The sequence below is a fragment of the Cydia strobilella genome, chromosome 25 (genome assembly GCF_947568885.1).
Source record: "Cydia strobilella chromosome 25, ilCydStro3.1, whole genome shotgun sequence".
NCBI classification, from domain to species: domain Eukaryota; kingdom Metazoa; phylum Arthropoda; class Insecta; order Lepidoptera; family Tortricidae; genus Cydia; species Cydia strobilella.
This window is the reverse complement of record NC_086065.1, coordinates 7121510-7143358: the sequence shown is the minus strand read 5'-3', so window position 1 is coordinate 7143358 and position 21849 is coordinate 7121510. Positions and strand designations below refer to the sequence as shown.

At 37.2% G+C, this 21849-nt stretch overlaps 1 protein-coding gene and 1 long non-coding RNA gene across 2 annotated transcripts in view; both read left to right on the top strand.

The window, feature by feature from the left end:
• Positions 1–21849, top strand: part of LOC134752841 (cuticlin-4) — an 86181-nt gene that overhangs the window by 12691 nt on the left and 51641 nt on the right. The gene's annotated exons all lie outside the window — the stretch shown is intronic.
• LOC134752936 (uncharacterized) overlaps positions 4598–21849 on the top strand; it is a 160245-nt gene continuing 142993 nt past the window's right edge. The window contains exon 1 of the long non-coding RNA XR_010128779.1: positions 4598–4837. This is a non-coding gene — a long non-coding RNA (uncharacterized LOC134752936). The remainder of the gene's footprint in view (positions 4838–21849) is intronic.

The window sequence follows — 21849 nt, the reverse complement described above, 5'->3', positions numbered from 1 at the left end:
TTTTCGTGATTTTTCGAGGCACGTTTTTTTCTTAGACTGTATCCATCTATTACGGAGTTATATCTATCTTTGGCAAGGAATTAGCCCGCCAGCCAGAATTAGGAAGGGCACTTGATATTTTTCTCTAGCTGTTCGTTTAACATTAATTGATATTACTCTAATAGTCACTTTTAAAAGCTTTCAAACCGGACAACTACTTATATAAACCTGTAGAATGAATCACATTGCAACACCTGATATGTCCATAAAGAATATTTTTACTTAAGTCGTGTAGGATTCAACTTTTAAGGTTACACGCCCACACTGTGGTCAAGGAAAACGTATCTTGGAGAAATATATGTGCGAAGTTTAACGATTGAACTAACTAATAATTAGTTAGATTTATCATGCTCCATGATAGATAATATTTTAACTTATTTTCTACATCTCTATAAGGCAATACAGGCGACATAGGTGTATATAAAAACCGGCCAAGTGCGAGTCGGACTGTTAGGGTTCCGTACTTTTTAGTATTTGTTGTTATAGCGGCAACAGAAATACATCATCTGTGAAAATTTCAACTGTCTAGCTATCACGGTTCATGAGATACAGCCTGGTGACAGACAGACAGACTAAGTAATAGCAAAGAGGATATAAGATAGAGCGGTACTGTCATAGTAAATTTTGTAACCACTATAAATTCACTGCCATCTATCGACATACTTTAAAACTAAAAATGAAGATTTATAAAAATACGTTAAAATGTATTTAAATATGGATAAATGATTTTTTTATTAGCATGAATTATTTTTATATTATTTTGACCCATGTTCTTTCACTGATATGCGTTAAAATTATAAATAACAAACGAAACCGTCAACGCCCTCTATACGAGAGTAGGCCAAAACTAGTGGCGCCATCTGATTGAGAATCAAATTTTCGTGATTTTCGAGGCACGTTCTCTCCTTAGACTGTATCCATCTATTACGGAGTCATATCTATCTTTGGTAATAGGGTCCCGTTTTTACCCTTTGGGTACGGAACCCTAAAAAGCTTATTTCACAGTGTTATAACAACGTGTTCTTACAGATAAGCATCACGGAAAAATGAAGAATGAACGCCGTGAGAGAAACGAGATCGAAAGATACAATTGTAGCTAAAAATTACTTTACTTAACTATGCAGAAGCCAACTTGATTACATTATCAATACCTTTTTAGAACTTAACTAAAAACTGTTAACTAATTGTAAGTATGGGAAACTATAAGATATTAAAAGCATGTAAAAGATTTACAAAACATCTTAGACAAAATACTTCGATATTTAGTATATTAGTTTGATTTTCTTTTAATTGATTGATTTTTTTCTCTCTCTCTGCACCAATTGCAAGTGTCTCTGTTTCGCCCTATGGTTGACTGGTAGAGAATGCCATTTGGCATTAAGTCCTCGATTTGTACATCATCATCACTACATAGTAAACAAAGTCGTTTCCTGCTGTCTGTCTGTCCCTATGTAGTATGCTTAGATCATGCTTAGATCTTTAAAACTACGCAACGGATTTTGATGCAGTTTTTTTAATAGATAGAGTGATTCAAAAGGAAAGTTTATAATGTGCATTGCACACGTGCGAAACCGGGGCGTGTCGCTAGTTGTTGTATATATTTTGTGCAATAAAGTTTTAAATACCTAAACCTAAGACCTAATTGTAACGTATTCTGGCAAATAAACATTTCTATTCTATTCTAATAAATAAATAAATATTAACAAGATACACGGCCGGGAGAAGTTAATAACTCGAGATATAAAATTTAAGTAATTTGAACTTAAAATAGAATTACATGAGGTTCAAATTTCTTTAATTTTGTATCTCGAGTATTAACTTTTACCCGCCGTGTAAACGATAACACGCAGATTAAACCGTTAAAGTTATGTTGTGGTCTTAAAAATTTGAAATATTACATGTCCAATCTTCAATAAAATATTTTTTTGAAATTCAACCCTCAAGCGTTTTTAAACCACTTGGAGTCATTGCAGGCGAAAACTAGTTGTTACAATATATACAAGTATCCAATTGTCTTTGTTTATGTTTCTGTACATTTATTGTAAACTATGTAAGGTGTGCAATTAGGAGTACTTATTGTATTGTATTTTAAAGTTTTTAACTTTTTACAGATTGCCACTTAAACTGCTTTTTAGGGTTCCGTACCCAAAGGGTAAAAACGGGACCCTATTACTAAGACTCCTCTGTCCGTCTGTCTGTCTCATGAACCGTGATAGCTAGGCAGTTGAAATTTTCACAGATGTATTTCTGTTGCCGCTATAACAACAAATACTAAAAAGTACGGAACCCTCGGTGGGCGAGTCCGACTCGCACTTGTCCGGTTTTTTAACACAATGCGGTTTTACAGTCGATAATGGGCTTTTCGGTGACGTCATAAGGCCGTAGCCGATGGCAGATAAGCGCGGCCTCGAGGTGAGGTCATCTGTAATCACTTGTGGCTTCTGCTTTGGTATGAATACTAGGAAACAACTGTACAATATATTTTTGACGTCACTTATCCGGAAAAGGGCTTTTTCTTCTCTGTTAGGAGGCAACAAAGTGGCACTTATCTTCCCTGTTTGGAGGGTTCAAAGTGGCACTTTTCTGTTCTAAGACACTTTTTTTATTTTTTGCATATTATTATTTTTTAGCATAAATAACATTTTGAAACATAATCATTTCCTTATCGTGTGAAAAGCAGTATGTGTCATATGGTAGCAATAGTTATTTGTTATACAAGGGTGCAAAGTTGTATTTTACCCGCGAGTGTGGAATTGAAACACGAGCAAGCGAAAGGATTCTATAGTTGAACCACGAGCGAAGCGAGTGGTTCTAAAATAGAATCCTGAGCGTACGAGTGTTTCAACACACGAGAAGTAAAATACATTTGCACCCGTGTGTAACACAAAACTTTTCCCCTCACTATAGCGAGGAAAGTGCAACATCCACAGGCGTTAGATCATCTTCATCACTGGAATCACTAATTTTTTTACGATATTATAACAGAAAACACTAGAAATTCTGATTTTTACGTGAGTCGGTGAGAAGAACAGTAAAAATTTTGTTGACAATGTTGACATTTCTGTTCTGACGTATGAAATGTCAATGATGCGTTTTGAAATTGCATCGACTCAACTTGTGCGTTCAGAATTATATTTATCATCATTATAAAAAATCTAACGTTTCTTATGGAATTTTAAGGTTTATGACTTAAAATTATTAAATAAAGCTAAATTTGGTATTTTTATTAGATTCTCAAACCATTTATTTAATGATAATTAATATCGAACGAACCATTATTATGAGTGTTTTACGTTTTGTTATCTGTCAAGCTACTTAAACACGCTCCATCCAAGGTCAAATTACTTTCCCCACTAGTGGATAAAATGCGTTTTTCCCCGCTTGTTTTAAAGGATAAAAGACGGCTTTCCGAGCTAGTGAGGGGAAAAACTATTTCCACCTTAGGCGTTAACACTTGAATTCCTTAGTACGCTCAGGACTCTATTTATACACGGTGGCTAAAAAAAAGTGCATTCCCGTTGCCAGGTTTTGGGATCATACTGAACAACTTTTACTATACTATGGGTCCAACCACGAAATCGCGAAAAATACATTTACCCTCCCATAGAAAAAGGACCGGCCAAAATTTATGAATTTATTTTTGTGATATCGGGTTTGCGTTGGTCCCATAGTAAAAGTCGCTCAGTATAATCCCAAAACCTCCCTGGCAACGGGAATGCACTTATTTTTTAGCCACCCTGTAAAATCCGTTCAAAATTAAATGTACGCCCTCACCGTAAATATGTAATTTTGCTTCCTTGTGACCAAAGATAGATATAACTCCGTAATAGATAGATACAGTCTAAGGAAAAAACGTGCCTCGAAAATCAAGAAAATTTGATTCTCGTTCAGAGGGCGCTACTAGTTTTGGCCTACAGTCGTATAGATGGCGTTGACGGTTTCGTTTGTTATTTAAAAATTTTAACGCATATCAGTGAAAGAACATGGGTCAAAATCATAAAAATAATTAATGCAAATAAAAAAAATGATTTATCTATATTTAAATACATTCTATCGTATTTTTATAAATCTTCATTTTTAGTTTTAAAGTGTGTCGACAGATGGCAGTGAATTTACTGGGGTTACAAAATTTACTATGACAGTACCGCTCTAGTATAAGTTACTCTATGCTTGTGACACAATCTACCTTCTACAACAAGTCATAAAGGTTTAGGACCTAGAGGTTCGTAACTTCGTACGAAGCGTCCCAAGAATTATTTTGTTTTCTCCAAGAATTTGTTAAACATAATTTAGCGAAATTAACAACCATCTAAGTGCATACATATGTAGGTACTATAAGTACTTGAAGAACGAAAAGAAACGAAAGAGCGTATTCCCATCTTAAAAGCCGGCAACGCACTTACAACCCCTCTGGTGTTGCGGGTGTCCATGGGCGGCGGTAATCGCTTACCATCAGGTGATCCGTCTGCTCGTTTGCCTCCTATTTCATAAAAAAAAAAACTAAAAATAATAATATACGTTATATAAACTGAAATAGATAACATACCCGTACTGAGCAATTTTGGACCCGGGTATGTCCTTAAACTACGTCCAAAAGAGAAGTATGGGCACTGTAAATGACATCTCGCTTTGTGTGGTAGGGCACAGGACAGCGGATGTCATTCCAGATCTAGAGCAGAGCCCAACTGGGGAGGTACCTCCACCTTACAGAAAACAGCAGCCAAATAACACTAGACCCTACTAATAGTTTTGTGTTCCTGCCGGTGAGTAAGGTTGCCAGAGCTCGAGGGAGAGGAGTGTTAGGGTCGGCAATGCGCATGTAACTCTGGAGTTGCAGGCGTACATAGGCTACGGAGACTGCTTAACATCAGGCGGGCCGTATGCTTGTTTGCCACCGACGTAGTATAATAAAAAAAAAACATACACTAAAGAAAATTAGAACGATTTCGTTTTCAATACATCATAACTTCTAAAGAGCGTACTAAAGATCCAATCTAAGTGTAAAGTTTCACCTGTAGAAGATGACATCACTATGTCGTCAGTCGGTGTGGGCCGACATGTTCTGATTTACCGGCTCCACAATAACACGTCTCAAGGCCTGACATGTTTGCAGGTCATCCGTTACAATAACATTACTTAACTTGTTTAACACAACATAGTAGGTGTGTATACACAGACTAATATTATAAACGGAAAAGTAATTCTGTCTGTATACCTGTCGTATCACTTCATGTGTACTTAAAGCGCTAAACTGATTTAAAATACATGCAATTTGGATGAAGATAGTTTGAAGCCCGGAGAGGGACAGCCTCCTGGGTAGGGAATGCAAACCGGTTATTAATTTGTATGAAATTTCGGTTAATAACCGGTTGTTAACCGGTTTTTTATACAATTAAAAACCGGTTTGCAATCCCTACATATACTATTGCCCTACCCTACGCATACAAATTTTTGTACATATTCCAAAATCTATTTGGAACTTTTATAGAGTAACTTTCTAAATTCAAAAACAAAACAGTTGCTTGTGGTTCTCAGGGGGATAATTAAGTTAGTTTTAATTACAGTTTCGTATCCAAAGAGTAAAAACGGGACCCTTATAGCTAAGACTCCGCCGTCCGTCCGTCTGTCTGTCCGTTGAAATTTCCACAGATGTATTTTGGTTACCGCTATAACAACAAATACTAAAAACGGAATAAAATAAATATTTAAGTGGGGCTCCTTATGCTCCTATACCAACAGACGTGATTTTTTTCGTAACGGTACGGAACCCTTCGTGCGCGAGTCCGACTCGCTCTAGGCCGGTTTTTATTTATCTTCGTCATAATTTCACGCCGACGAAGTTGCGGGCAGAAAATCTAGTTTTTGCGGCAAATTCTACTAACTTCTAATACTAGAAAATCACCTACACTACGAAAATGTAACCTGTGCGTCGAAAAAATAAATCACAAGATAAAAATGAAAGTGATAGTGAACTGAATTGACTGCGCAACCTTCGGTATCTCATTTGTGGTTTTGATCACGATTCAAACAGCTATCATTTCTCATATTGCGAACAGGAGCGGTATTCGACATGCGTTAAGTGACGTTACGTGTTGAACTTCAGTTGAATGGAAGAAATCGTGTGTTGTCGAATAGGTAAATTTGACATTAACAATCCACAGTTAGGTGACAACGAAACCAAACCGAACCACGACGAGTTCAGAGCCATTTTAAACCGTATAGTAGTAAGAAAACAAAGTTGATTTTTGTTGAATAATTTTTTCAATGAATGAGTTTTGGTTGTACCAAATGATACTTTCCACGGTTGATGAACAAATGATTCATTCCACTGTTGAACTGATGTTGAAGCCGAAACTGACAGTTGTGCATCTCGAATAGGGCCCCAGAAATATGTCAAATTACGATTCTGTAACCCAATTAATTGTCACGTTATAAATGTCATACCTGTCGGCAGGAGAGTTGAGGTGAGTGATTATATCACGGTTCTAGATTCTAGAGTCTAGAATGTACAAGGACAGGTATCCTGTCAAATATCAAAACCGCGATCAAAATCCATGGCGCATGTGTCATTGCACAATACACCGGCATTTAAAACTTGTCGTCATTGCTTGCTAATCGAACTAAGATTCCGTTAACTTCTACTCAATACTACAATGCATGCATTACGAAAGTATTAAATTACACGTGAAACTGTTGGTAAAACTGTCACGACATTAATTTCAAGCCACTAATTTCGTAATGTAAATCCCGCTTAAAGGTACTGCGTGCGACTTCAATTCTTGTACCGATATCAAAAAGAATACCATATTTGTCAGTTTAACCTACAGCCCACGTATTCTAAGGACATAGCCATATAGCATAGTCCCGCTACCCCCCTCTGCCACGCATACGGTAGCTTTACTCGATAAAGTTTTGAATTTCGAATCACGCCACCAATCCTACTTCAGTCGACGGAATGTCTTTGAACGGACTAATCACGGCACGGGGCTCGCTCACCTCGTCCCCCGCACCCCTGTATTCTTGGCTGCATCGGTTTCATGAAATAATTGCTCTATACGAGTTCTTTAGAAATAGGTGTTCTGTGGTTTATCCTTAATAATCGATCCGGAATTGTCACAGTCATCACAACTGATCGTAATACTTTATGGTCGGTCGCTAAACATTACATAAGCATTGTCATGCTTAAGGCCAAGTACCGAGGTCAACATGTGACACCAATATGAACTTACAATACAAATATAAATGAATTTGTTTTTTGTTATTACTTGTAATACAAAATCGCAATGTTGAGCTGATTTTGAAGGACGCAAATCTTGAGAATATTTGTGGCTTTTTCCATCAGAACAGGATGCACATGAAACATATTTCGCTTGCTTGCGAGTAGGTACCCAGGTAGCATTTAGACGTCATTATGACGTCCACGACGTCATTATGACTTCATAATGACGTCATCATGACGTCACTGGCGTCACTGCTACCTGTAGAGTCAACATCAATAGGGTGAGCCGTAGAAAAAAGCCGAACTAACCTAGGATTGTGATGGTATACCCAAAATACATCGGTACTATCCATTCCAATATTATAAATGCGAAAGTGTGTCTGTCTGTATGTCTGTCTGTTACCTAGACGCTGAACCGATTAGTTGAAATTTGGTAGAGAGATAGTTTGAGACCCGCGGAAGGGCATAGGGTAGTTTTTATCCCAGAAATCATCCTTTAAGGGGGTGAAAAGGGGGGGGGGGTGGAAGTTTGTATGGGGAATCGATAAAAAGTAGATTGGATAAATAAATAAGCTAGTACAAAAGGGAATTTTCAAGAATTGGAATGTTTTTCTGCACATTTATTGACAAATCTTCTTAAAGTTACTTTCTTACTTTCGATTTCTATGACACTTGAAACAGAACAGTTAAGAACATTGAATAATCAATAATCCTTAATCTGAACGGGAACTTTCTATGTGGAAACTTGCATGAGAATTTTCCCATGAAAGTTTCCAGAAATTTTCGGAAGTTTTGAGGATGTTCACCTCAGCACACTCCTTTCTTGCATCAATCCTCTTTCACACAATCCATCCATCGTTTTTTGGGTCTACCATTCGCTTTCCGTCCATCAACATTCATCCCTAACATTTTTTTGCCTATATGGCATTCATCCCTCCTCATCACATGCCCATACCACGCTAACCTACTACTTCTCATATTCTCCGTTACCGGTGCTACTTTCAAACTTCCTCTAATATACTCATTCTTAATCCGATCCTTTCTCGTCACTCCACACATCCATCTCCACATTCGCATTTCCGCTGCGTGCACTCTTCTTCATCCGTCACTTTCGTCGCCCAGCATTCTGATCCATACATTACAACAGGTACCTGACCTGTGACCTGTAATACCTTATTACCAATAAATTATATCTATCTCTATAATTGTACCCTGTGAACATGCAGTATGTAGGTATTTATATTGTTACGTTAGTTACCTATAACCTTGGAATTGTCTTCCTAGTAGGCGGTGTATGATTTTAAATAAGTTTTGAATATCATGCAAGATAATACAGTGACATTGGATGCTGCGAATATTTACTTCCTTTGTAATAACATTCCTTTTATTCGTAGGTTGGTATTAATGCATAGTAAAATTAGTCTTGGGGTTTTTTAAAAACTTAGACGAAAACCTTTTTTTGTTTCTTTTTTTCAGTAAGATATAAAAAATACGGTACCCTTTTAAGAGCGATTCCAAGTCGCACTTGGTTCTTTTTTTGTAGGATTGGTCAGAGTGAACACTATAGTCTGTCAAGCCATTTCCGTCAGTACCTACTCAGTAGAAAAAAGCGGCAAATTTAAAAGTGTAGGCGCGAAGAGTTTTCGTCCCGTGGAAAATTTGAATTTAGCGCATTTTTCTTCTGACAAAGTTGTTTGACCGACTAATATCTAAAATTCTGTCTACTATCCACATAATTTACCTAAAACCATGAAGAATTTAACCTAACCCTCCATTAACTGACACGGTTAAAATAAAGAATGAAAACGATTTTTTCCTGTCAGTATTACCCATTTATCAAGACAATAACGCCAATTATATCTCATTAGAAAATTAACCTTATCACAATTCATTAAAGTTTCAAATCAAATATCATCATATGAACTACAAACTGAATTTAAATTTCGAACACGAATATTTGTTGCAGTTTGACAAAACCCTATTTCTTTCAAAATAGGGCACATTTTCCAATGAATTAGGTACAGAAATAGTTCGGAACAAGATTTCACACCGCTAGGCGATTGTTATGGGAATATTGAGAAACAAAACAAGCTGTTTTATTAGAAGTAAAAGGTAATAAGTGCCTATGAATTATGTGAGATTATGTAACATTTTGGTATGAGATGGACATTTTGCAACGATGTACTGATAGTCTAATAGCATAGATGATAGACGAGCAAATAGTTTAGAATACAATATTCATAAAAAATGATTTTTGAGGTGGTGACTTTTTGATTGGATTCCCAAGTTTGTAAGGTCCAATTCTGGGGCATCCCAATGAGATTTACCGAATTCATGTACAACTGCAAAATAGTAGTAAATGAATTCATTCGTAATTTTGCATCTCGCTGTATTTATATTATTTAGAATATTCACCTCTAAATTTCTTGTGAAGGAAAACATCACATGTCACACTAACCCCAGACCCCAACCCAACTTTGCATGATTTCCTATTTGGATTGAAACGTCAGTTGATTTTTCAAACTAGTGATTGAGTCGTGAATAAAACCATTTCCAAAGCAAGCACAGATAATAAGAAACATTTACAACATGTGGACAAGATTATTTTTTAAACGAGGTGTTTTTCAACCCTTAGCAATACTTCGCGAGGTGAATAGGCAACTTTTACTAAGGGACCAAAACCGAAATCGCGAAAAAATAATTGATTTGTTATACATTTTGGATGATCAGATGAATGAAAAAGCCAAAAATGTTTTCGCGATGTCGGGGAATTGATCTAAAAGTAAAAGTTGCTCGGTATGACCCAAATAACTATTCGCCTCCCAAAATGTGTTTGTGTTAAAATAACACCGCTGATATACAATCTTTACTCTTAACTAGTCTCTACTAAAAAGTACAATGACGTTGGACCTAATTATATAATTTGTATTTTCAGTACAATTGTTACAAATGAGTAGGTACTTTCAAGTTTCAACACGATTGTGAATGGAATTGGTCGTTCATTGAGATGTTAGCGAGATTTGTGTAAAAGGTATAAGTAGATAAGTAATTTATATATTTCTATTGGAAATAGGATTGAAACTTACATACATACATACATACATACAATCACGCCTATTTCCCGGAGGGGTAGGCAGAGACCACGGATTTCCACTTGCTACGATCCTGACATAGACCACATCTCCGAGAGGGCCTACAAGAAATTGGGCCTGATACTTAGACTATCTCAACCATTTAAAGATCCAAACACCCTAAAAGTATTATACTCCTCTTACGTTCGCAGCATTTTAGAGTTCGGTAGCGTCGTCTGGACCCCTCAATATACCGTTCACATAAAAAGAATTGAAAGAATCCAAAAAAAGCTGTTAAAGTCGCTCAATTTCCGCCACGGTCTGAATATGTCAGAGAATAGCACACACCGTCGTAGTCTAGGGCCACTAGATACACGACGTGTTTATATAGACCAAATGTTTCTGTATAAACTCTTAAATGGCCTTACTGATTCTTCCACTCTTCTTGAAAAAATTGTCTTTAAATTGCCTCGTATTCCCACGCGCCACCCCCAAACATTCCATATCGATTTTTGTAGATCTAATTTCGCCAAAAATACTTTTTTTAGACGAGCCTGTCATGATTACAATGTTAATTTCATAAATCTAGATATCTTCTCATTGTCTTTCAGTAAATATAGTAGTGGTCTGCGGAGCTTACTTTTTCCATAGCAGTCTTTGCTTTAAAAAAAAAAAAAAAATTGTAATTGTTCTATAGTCTTATGTAACGTATGTATGTTTGTAAGCATGTTTGATACTTAGGTACTTTATTAGTTGTGTATCCAATTGTTACTTCTGTGTATCTTCCTATTTATAGGCAGTGCCGAACAAGCCCTGTTTCTACTTGTTATCAATATCAGTATGTTATAATTAATGGAACTATAGGTCTTATTGTATATCTGCAAGTTTAAACTTATCTGTATGTGACTGTTTGTTTCCTAAATAAAAAAAATAAAAAAAAGCAATAGCGTATAAAAATATGTATGTTTTAATTTATTTGAAAATAGTTATATTGTATAACTAGCCTTATGAACCGATTTTGCATGTACAACCAGCCTTAAAGTTTACAATTAATTATGGTTCCTTATTTTTGTATGTGGGTATTTTTGCACATTGTAGCTTTTCCTCAGTCACCCGTTGACCACGAACGCTGTAAAGGGTTCGAAACGTCGGGATGTAATAAATTCAATATACGCGATATAATCCGTTTTCATAGTTTTATTTCATGAGTAACTATCGCGGTAACCGAAGACAATATTACATTTTACTAGTTATGTCTTTATTTGTACTCGTATTTGTCGTCGTCGTTATTTATAGGCGTACGTTTCTAAACTGAAATAGATGTCATATATTAAATAAAAAACCGGCCAAGTGCGAGTCAGACTCGCGCACGAAGGGTTCCGTACCATTACGCAAAAAAACGGCAAAAAAATTACGTTTGTTGTATGGGAGCCCCCCTTAAATATTAATTTTATTCTGTTTTTAGTATTTGTTGTTATAGCGGCAACAGAAATACATCATCTGTGAAAATTTCAACTGTCTAGCTATAACGGTTCATGAGATACAGCCTGGTGACAGACGGACAGACGGACGGCTAGACACCGGTTCGAATCCGGCCTTCACTACTGAAGGGCTTCGTCACTTTTTAAAACTGAAAATTCCTGCCGGGCTAGCACATGATTGGCGCGAGAGTATCTCGCCGCGACATAGACTACCCGTCCCTCTTTAATTCATACAGTTAGTAAAAGACGGGTAGTCTATCTCGCGGCGAGATACTGTCGCGTCAATCATGTGCTCGGCCTAATGGAACTGGCAAACCAGAAACTTTCAGTATTGCCCACGTATGACATATTACAGTTTATAATGTATATACAGTAGTGTGACTACATAAAAAAAATGATTTGTTCCCTAAGATGTGTTCGCCTAATTTTTTTTTAATTCTTGTAACTATACTAAATTATCGTGTGCGGTTTATCGGTAGAGCACTGCAATCAGGGGCCCATTTCTCGAACGGTATTAGTCTAATATTATTGGTGTGTTGCCATGGTAACCCATACGATTTGACAGTTCGTGGACTAATAATATTAGTCTAATATCGTTCGAGAAACGGGCCCCAGAAGGTCAGGTTCAATGCGCACCATTGCGCGCGTTTACGCTACTTACTCTACTATGACCAGATACTAACAGCTTGGTAGTATTTTGTCTAATTAGGCTATTTTTAAGGTTCCGTACCCAAAGGGTAAAAACGGGACCACATTACTAAGACTCCGCTGTCTGTCTGTCTGTCACCAGGCTGTATCTCATGAGCCGTGATAGCTAGACAGTTGAAATTTTCACAGATGATGTATTTCTGTTGCCGCTATAACAATAAATACTGAAAACAGAATAAAATTAATATTTAAGTGGGCCTCTATTGTCAAGGCGTTAAGTGAGTGTTCAGATATTTTTGAGTACCTCGGCCGCTCCGATATATCTGATGGCGATTGTACATATGTGGTATTTTCTATGAAAAGGGACCTTATTGTCGATGGTGCTTACGCCATTATTAACAATAACAATGCCGCGCGACGCTGTGCGGCGTAAGCGCCATCGACAATAAGGTCCCTTTTCATAGATAATGCCCCATATAATATTAGTGGTCAGAGTCGCACGCGCACGCCCAGCGAAGTGCATCGATCATGACCTTGTATGACCTAGACTGTTAACTGGGTTACCTGCTCACTAGGTGAACATGTTCGTATTCATTATGTATGTTCATTCTGGCCACAGGCAACCCTTTTCCCCGGGGATGTCCCTCCGGGACCCCCCAGCGTCATAGCGATAGTTAACCTTTTCGACGCCGTGTCGAACACACTCGGACGCCACGTTACCGAAGCACACCGAAGTGTCAAAACTGAAATTGAACTTTATGCACATGCACGTTCTATGTAGCTCTGTGGTCTTTGATCGATTAATCCGTCTTTGTCGTTGGACCTGCGGTGCCGATATATCCGTAATTGGCGTCCAAAAGGTTAAAGAAGGAATCTTCTGAGTTCAACTTAAAAAATTGATGTTAAGGGTCGGGTAGAATTTCAAATAAGCTTAAACAGATCACCGTTTAAAACAGAAATACCGTGTAAAAAATTGAACTGTCTAGCTATCACGGTTCATGAGATACAGCCTCGTGACAGACGGACAGACAGCGAAGTCTTAGTAATAGGGTCCCGTTTTTACCCTTTGGGTACGGAACCCTAAAAACGTTGTTTGGCAATTACTATGGCAAAACCTCAAAATTGAGGCGGCCGCAGGTACCTGTAGCGACGCGACGACATCGCGGAGTGAGACACGCCTGCCGCAGGTGACAGTGTGATGACAGTTCATCCCACAGCACAGACACACCACGGTTTTCTGTGTTCCACAGTTCTGGCAATCTATAGATAGTCATTTCATATCTTACAGGCACGTTTGCCACACAGTTTAATCAGGTTATTAGCTTGCTATTTGGAGGCAATGTCAGTAAAGGCAAAACCAGTTTAGCTTCGATAATGGCGCCGATAAAAAAATGCAATCTGCCGCGGAGAGTGTAGGTCGCTCCACTTGGGACCACGGAATAGCTACTGGTGCTGAAACCAGTAAAAACTCATAGACCGCGGGCCAGGAACAGATTTCCATGACCAATCGCCTCCCGGGCGAAAACTCGTGTAGTGGTTAACGGTTATGTATGATGAACCCTCGTGAACGCCAGCTGCCGCTCCGTTGGTGGGTTGAGGAATAAAGCAAATAAATTCTATAAAAAAAATTTAGTCATCGCCTCCCGCTTGATACTTTGTCAGATGATAGTTTAGATGCTATTGTGAATAAACAAAATCGTCAGCCGATTTTATCGCTGTGGAAAGACCGTCAGCTGGTCACATTAACATGTAAAAAAAAAACTTTTCAGTCATCGGCGCCATCGCTTTTCAAAGTTTATTTCGCTAATCTTCAAATCATTTAAATCCTCCTCTCGTTTAAATTTGCGGTTATATTAAAAATACATGATAAAGTTAAAGCGTTTTTGATTTACCAGGCATTTTTTACGGTAAAAGAATTTTATAGTAAATTTAACATAAAATATTCCCGTAGTATTATTGACATTTGCATTTTCGTTCTTTCGAGGTTTTTCATTGTTGACATTTGTATATATTACTATATTTTTATCTCCTCGGATTTCACGGGCCTATAAATCCCGGTCTTTTGATAGGCTTGCGTGGGGATATAGATCCAACACGTAGAGGCCCCTTGGAGAGCTTTAATGTCATGTAGAACGCCTGCTGGAACCCGTTCACAGGTGCAACACTATATTTTTTATTATTATGTGGTTTTGTTATTTAATTTAGTGAAAGTTGTGTATTTTTAATTTTATTTGTATTGTAATTTTTGACATGTGTTTTTGACATTAAAGATTGATTGATTGATTGATAATTTTTACTATGAAACCGCAGACGGGTACAGTGAGGAGCAAACTTTTCCGAAACGGTCGCACGTTGACGTAATCCGTACAGCCTTGTGAAACACACAGGCGCGGTACACTCGCGTACACAAGTGTTAGGACGACCCCACACTAGCGTCACAGAATAAGTAATAGTATTATCATACAGAACGGCCACGCACCGCCCCGCCCCCACTCGAATTACCTCGCCCCGCGACAGAAATTTGGCGGACTTCTGGCGTGCTCTCAGTACTATTTTTAAGCAACTTACTCACACAATGACGCATGACGCGTGTACGGACGTGCCGTTCACACATAGAAACGCGAGTGATTTTTGATGTATAGCGTGTCAGCCCTGTGCTAGCGTCTCCCGAGCGTCCGCGTCTAGTCAACTCTATGGCTGCTGTTCGACGCAACGGCGCAACTGCGCAGCAACGCCATTTTACATAGCGCTGACTAGTTTTTTTTTATGTTAGGAAGCAAACGAGATGTCATAAGTCATAAGCAACATCAGAGGAGCCACTTATGCCACTGAGCCACTGAATACGTGGGCAACAGAGCCCTTAGCTTTGCTTTACCAGGCCCAAACAGGAGGGGCAAACCAAGGCAGCGGTGGCGTAATGTCATCGCCAAAGATTTAAATGTATATTTGATTATGTAAGTACTGCGGAATGGAGTATCGAGACAAACCATTCTGGTTTAACGATACTTTTTATTAATTACCATGTAAAATTTGTGATTTATCTCTAGTAAATGAAAAAAAAAAAAAAATGCCTGTGGATTAGCGGAAACCGATTGGCGTAGTAATGTCTATCAAGTTTTTTAACAAGTGTTATTCCGAGTTTCTTTGAGATCATCATTTAATTTTGCCACTTAGTAAAGAAAATTCTATACAAAGTGGGCCATTTTCATTGCTTTGGTTTAGAATGTAGCGTATAAGTTATCGTCTGTAAAAAAAAATTGTTCGGGTTCCGTACCTCAAAAGGAAAAAACGGAACCCTTATAGGATCACTCGTGCGTCTGTCTGTCTGTCCGTCTATCACAGCCTATTTTCTCCGAAACTACTGGACCAATTAAGTTGAAATTTGGTATACATATGTAAGTTTGTAACCTAAAGCCAGACATGTAACGTAAACAAATGAATTTTAAACACGGGGGCCACTTTTGGGGGGTAAATGAGAAAATAAAATAAAAAAAATTCAAACTATATCGTGCTACATATTAAATGAAAGAGCTCATTATAATGTCAAACATATTTTTTTTATAATTTTAGGATAGACAGTTTAGAAGTTATTCAAGAAAATAGGCAAAAAATTACCATCCCCCCCCCCACTTTATCTCCGAAACTACTGGGTCAACATTTTTGAAAAAATACACAAAATAGATCTTTACCTATAGATCACAGGAAAACCTATTAGAAATGTGCAGTCAAGCGTGAGTTGGACTTAATTACTTAGTTTTTGATCCGACCCCTACGGGTTTTTTAAATAAATTTCACTCACGTTTCACATGAAAAATACATTGTTTAAACTGTGTACGGAACCCTTGGAACGCGAGTCCGACTCGCACTTGGCCGGTTTTTTTTAATGTTATCACCTTATGTAATTTCATTATGTTCTTGCAATCAAATTATTGATTGACTGATTGATTGTAAAACGCGTTAACGAACTGAACTTAATTAGTTTGTTGAAATGAAACCATTAACTTTGTACTGACTTGTTGAAATTGTTTTAACAAGAGCATAAAAACTCCGCAATAAACTTTATATACTTACCGTACCCAAAGGGTAAAAACGGGACCCTAATATTACCAAGACTCCAGTGTCCGTCTGTCTGTCACCAGGCTGTATATCATGAACCATGATAGCTAGACGGCTGTAATTTTCACAGATGATATATTTCGATGCTAGTGCGGAAAGTATATAGCAGAATTATTTATTTGGTTAGGTTATATGTGGCTTTCCATCAGAGAAGGGTCCTTATGCTACATATGGAATAAGAACGTTTCTATCACAATGGCTGTTGTAATTTCTGATCCTTATTGCACATGAAGCATCAGGACCCTTCTGTAATGAAAAGCCACATATTGTGGATTGTATGACATCGATTGTAGGAGCGGGTTCAAGTGACTATAATCCTAACATAAAACATACATACTTTTATGAAACACTTTTCTACGCAACAGTCCCGCACCGGCTTACGGTACAGTTTCGATATTACACACTAATAACTTGTGTCTACACAAAGTCTGATATTGACTTTCTACGGGTTTATAGCGTTTAGAGCGGATAGCTTTAATGTTTACTTTGTTTTGTTATATTTATTTCAAGAATTTAGTAGATACCGGTAAAGGTACCGTTTGAATTCAGATTGCATCGGCGTCCATTGGGTTATTTTTACTATAGATATGACATATCAAACAATGAAATTGTCGCAATCACAACCTGAACCACGCGACCAAAACGTCGTAAGCGCCGTAAAAGTTATGGCGTTTACGCGTTTAGGACGCGAGATTCACGCTCCGCTTCTATGGTTTGATGCCAAAACGGCAGCAAAAAAATTTTTTTTACAAATTTTTACATAGTGGCCTATGCCCTTACCTTAAATCGTATTTTCCTATACATCTCAGACAATGAAAATACCAACGAAACAGATATGCGTCATTCTTATAAATATGCAATCTTGACCTCCTCTAGACGACACAGATACGAGTACAACATTACATAATATTTTACTTTGTATGTTAATTTTTAAATAATTGTTATTTTTGAGAATTGTGAATTGTGAAACGCGAAAAATGGATTTATTGGTATTTGATCACTGTGACCTTAAAGAAAGTAGAAAACGAACTTTTATGAAATAAAATGCGTTTGTGTGGGACAGCTCAATAATATACTAATTACTTAGTCAATAGAAGGGTGACTGTGACTGATAGATAATAGTTTTTATATTTTAATGTGGATCAATAGTTATAATAATTCAACTAAAATTATATTTAATTTGTATAGCTGTAGTATTATATATATATTTATTTATTTTATATTTGATTCGTATAGCTGTTGTAATTATATTTAAGTTGTATTTGTTGCGCTCTCTCGGAAGGGTTTCCACGGAAGACCAGCGTCGGGGGCCTCATAGGTTCCTTGACATGAAGCTGAGTGGAGACCATTTCAGGAACGCTTTATAACCAGCAATCTATGTCAGTGTTATTAGTTAAGATTTAAATTAAGCGTTTTTGAATAAAGCATCTTCTATTCTATTCTATTCTATAGATCTATAGAGTTAAACCAAGAAAAGTCTGCAGAGATTTTGAGAGCACACGCAGTGCAGGTGTTATTTTAAACGTTAAACTTCTATGAAATTATGACGTATTATTAACACTGGCACTGCGTGTGCTGTCAAAATCTCTGCAGAATTTTCTTGGTCTAACTCTAATAGTTTATAAATATCCACCTACAATAATATCAAAACAATACTTAATAAAAGAAAACAATACAGGGAACACTAGTTACCGCAATATAATGAATTTATATGTATAATACGTGTACCTTTGCTGTAATATACAAGTATTTATATTTCATATTTACTATTCACAAATGTTTATTTAGAGTTTTGAATGATTCACGGTTAGTTTCACTAGACTTATATTGACCGGGATATAGACCGTGATTACCTTTTGTATTATTTGTGAGCTCCCGATATTTCGACGCAGTTACATGCATCATGTTCACGGGTGACTGAAGATAGCGGGTGGGTGTCAAAGTTGTGTAGACAGCGCTCTGTCTACCCTCATTCTTGCGCGTCGGCTGCGTTCACTTTCAACGACCAACAAGTGTGAATGCGACTGTTGGTAACGTTGAAAGTGAACGCAGCCGACGCGCAAGAATGAGGGTAGACAGAGCGCTGTCTACACAACTTTGACACCCACCCGCTATCTTCAGTCACCCGTGAACATGATGCATGTAACTGCGTCGAAATATCGGGAGCTCACAAATAATACAAAAGGTAATCACGGTCTATATCCCGGTCAATATAAGTCTAGTGAAATATTTATTTATTTATTATTACCTGACACACAAGTCGCGCAGTATGCCGTTCCGCACACCTCTCCTCCTGGCTCCAACAACGCTTAGTCGTGCCAACTGCATTGCTGAGTGGAGACCATTTCAGCCTCACATCCTTATCTGTTAGTTTTGTATTTTTCACCTTTGTTTTTTTCTTTCTTGTTGTTGTTAAAGTATCTTTGTAATGTAATAATGATGTGTTGCCTGAAGCCTGAATAAATATTATTCTATTCTATTCTATTCTAACACAAAAATTAAATAACAGTAGAGCACAGCAGGCCCTTTGATTACTATACTTTCTGGTGCCAAGTCTGGTGCTATACTGTGCCAAGTTGCAACACTGAATGATGTCCAGACAAATGAGACTTTCATCGTAATGAGTATTAAATAACTGCAAGTATGTCAATGATAACACTGTTGGTTATGTAATATAGTGTCGAATCAAGGTATTGGATTGGTGAAATGGTGCCTATAAGTTGCGGACCAAGCCATCTCTGCATGACATTCGCAATGACATTGTGGCAATGTCATTAATAATGTCAAATTTCTATGAACGTTTGCCGTTTATATTGACACTTCCACGCTTAGTCCTGTTTAAGTTGATGCAAAGTTAGCTTAGACTGACTCTAATTATAAACTGAAATAAAACAGTTTACAGGTTATAGTTTAAATAGTAGTGTGTCTACTTGAAAAAAACACAAATTTAAATATTTTCATAGAAAATAATTTAATTTGTTCTTAGGGTGACTAATTAATTGGGGTAAAAAGAGGGATGTGATAAAGTAAATGTGAAAAATACCCAAATCACTTTTGCCTTTAACAGGTGAATAATACCCTCGATTTCCTCAGAATCCCATTACAGATGCTAGCGTGATGAAAATTACACTAACTGTCACTTTAAAACAAAAGATGAACTATCCAAACCTTCAAGAAATCGAAGAATATATTAACATAAATAAGTTATTGGCAAAAATTAAATTTTTGGTACAAGCTTTTATCGCTGCCTGTACTTTTCTTTCCACAGGCAACCAATACTCACCGAGACAATTCTAAAAACCCCAAACACAATTAGGATGCGTTGTTTTATCACAGAGTTCCTATGGCCACCTCGTGTCTCCATCATCAGATCAGCTCAATGGTACCATAATATTGCATTGTCACCCGACTTACATATGCAAATTTTTAGCTTAATTGGAAGCTGGGAAGTGGGTCAAATTTAACTTGCAAGATTTGACCCGTACAAACATAGTTACATGGTACAGTCGCCATCAGATATATCGGAGCGGCCGAGGTGCTCAAAAATATCTGAACACGCACCTAGCGCCTTGACAATAGAGGCGTGTTCAGATATTTGTGAGCACCTCGGCCGCTCCGATATATCTGATGGCGACTGTACATTGCAAAATTTGCAAAGCTTGTAAAAAAGCATTGAGAACCTCCAACTCTTTAAAGTCGTTGAAAAACATGTTGGCTTAAAAGATGACCAGCCAAATAAACCACTTGGTCAAAATGAATGGAAGTGTGTCAATGATAAGACCGGTCGTTATGTAACATGACGAATGTAGGTCTGTGTGGCAGGGTGTTGGAGTAATGAGACCCGCATTACATTATCTTCGGCCATAATCCCCACTTAATCCCCATAATGCGACAGTCTGTCTGTCTGTTACCTCTTCAGGCTCTTCACGCTAAAAACGTTTTTAGAGTTTCGTAGCCAAAATGGCAATAACGGAACCCTTATAGTTCGTTATGCCTGTCCGTCCGTCCGTCAGTCTGCCGTATGACACAAGTTTAAAATATAGGTAATACTAAAATATAAATTTGTCCTTTAGGTAAAATCAAAGAGGATATAATAAAATAGAGCGGCACTGGCATAGCAATGAGGATATAATAAGATAGAGCGGTACTGTCATAGTAAATTTTGTAACCACTGTAAATTCACTGCCATCTATCGACATACTTTAAAACTAAAAATGAAGATTTATAAAAATACGTTAAAATGTATTTAAATATGGATAAATGTTTTTTTTTATTTGCATTAATTTAAAAAAATATTTAATTATTTTTATATGATTTATTATAATAATTAATTATTCTTATATGATTTTGACCCATGTTCTTTCACTGGTATGCGTTAAAATTATAAATAACAAACGAAACCGTCAACGCCCTCTATACGAGAGTAGGCCAAAACTAGTAGCGCCTTCTGATCGAGAATCAAATTTTCGTGATTTTCGAGGCACGTTTTTTCCTTAGACTGTATCCATCTATTACGTGCGCTACCGTGGAGTCACGGGACAGGCCTAGCCTAGTGTGATCCACTAAATCGATGTAAAAATGTAACTGATTTTAAAAATAAACTTTTACTTTACACAGCTTTTTTATTCAGAAACAATTGGATATTTTTTATCGAGCCACTACTTCGTTTAGAAGCTTTTTTTACAAATCAACAGTTTACAGTTCGGACTAAAATATGTACTTATTAAATGTGGTATTTCCTATAAAAAGGGACATTATTGTCGATGGCGCTTACGCCATTATAAACGATGCTCCGATATAAATACAATGCCGCGCGACGCTGTGCGGTGTAAGCGCCATCGACAATAAGGTCCCTTTTTATAGGAAATGCCCCAAATACTGTGTGTATCGTTTTTTCTGTGTATTTATTATATTTAAGGCAAGTGACTTGTACTTATGTGATTACAATAAACATGATGGCGATCACGAAGACATGACATCATCTTCCTGTTTCGAGAACAAAAAGTCTATTACCAAATTACCACTGAGTCACTGTGGGACAGTCTACGTTGGCAGTACTTTAACTCTGAATTAACACAAAATAATATGTAATACAATAAGGAATAATACTGCAATGTTCTTCCGCCAGAGTGCAGCACTAGCACAATCTGTAAACCATAGAGTAACTTATAGATATACATACTTAAACACAACTAACTTGTCAGTAGGAAAAAGCGCAAAATTCTAATTTTCTATGGGAAATCAACCGCGAACGGTTTTTTTTTTAATTTGCCGC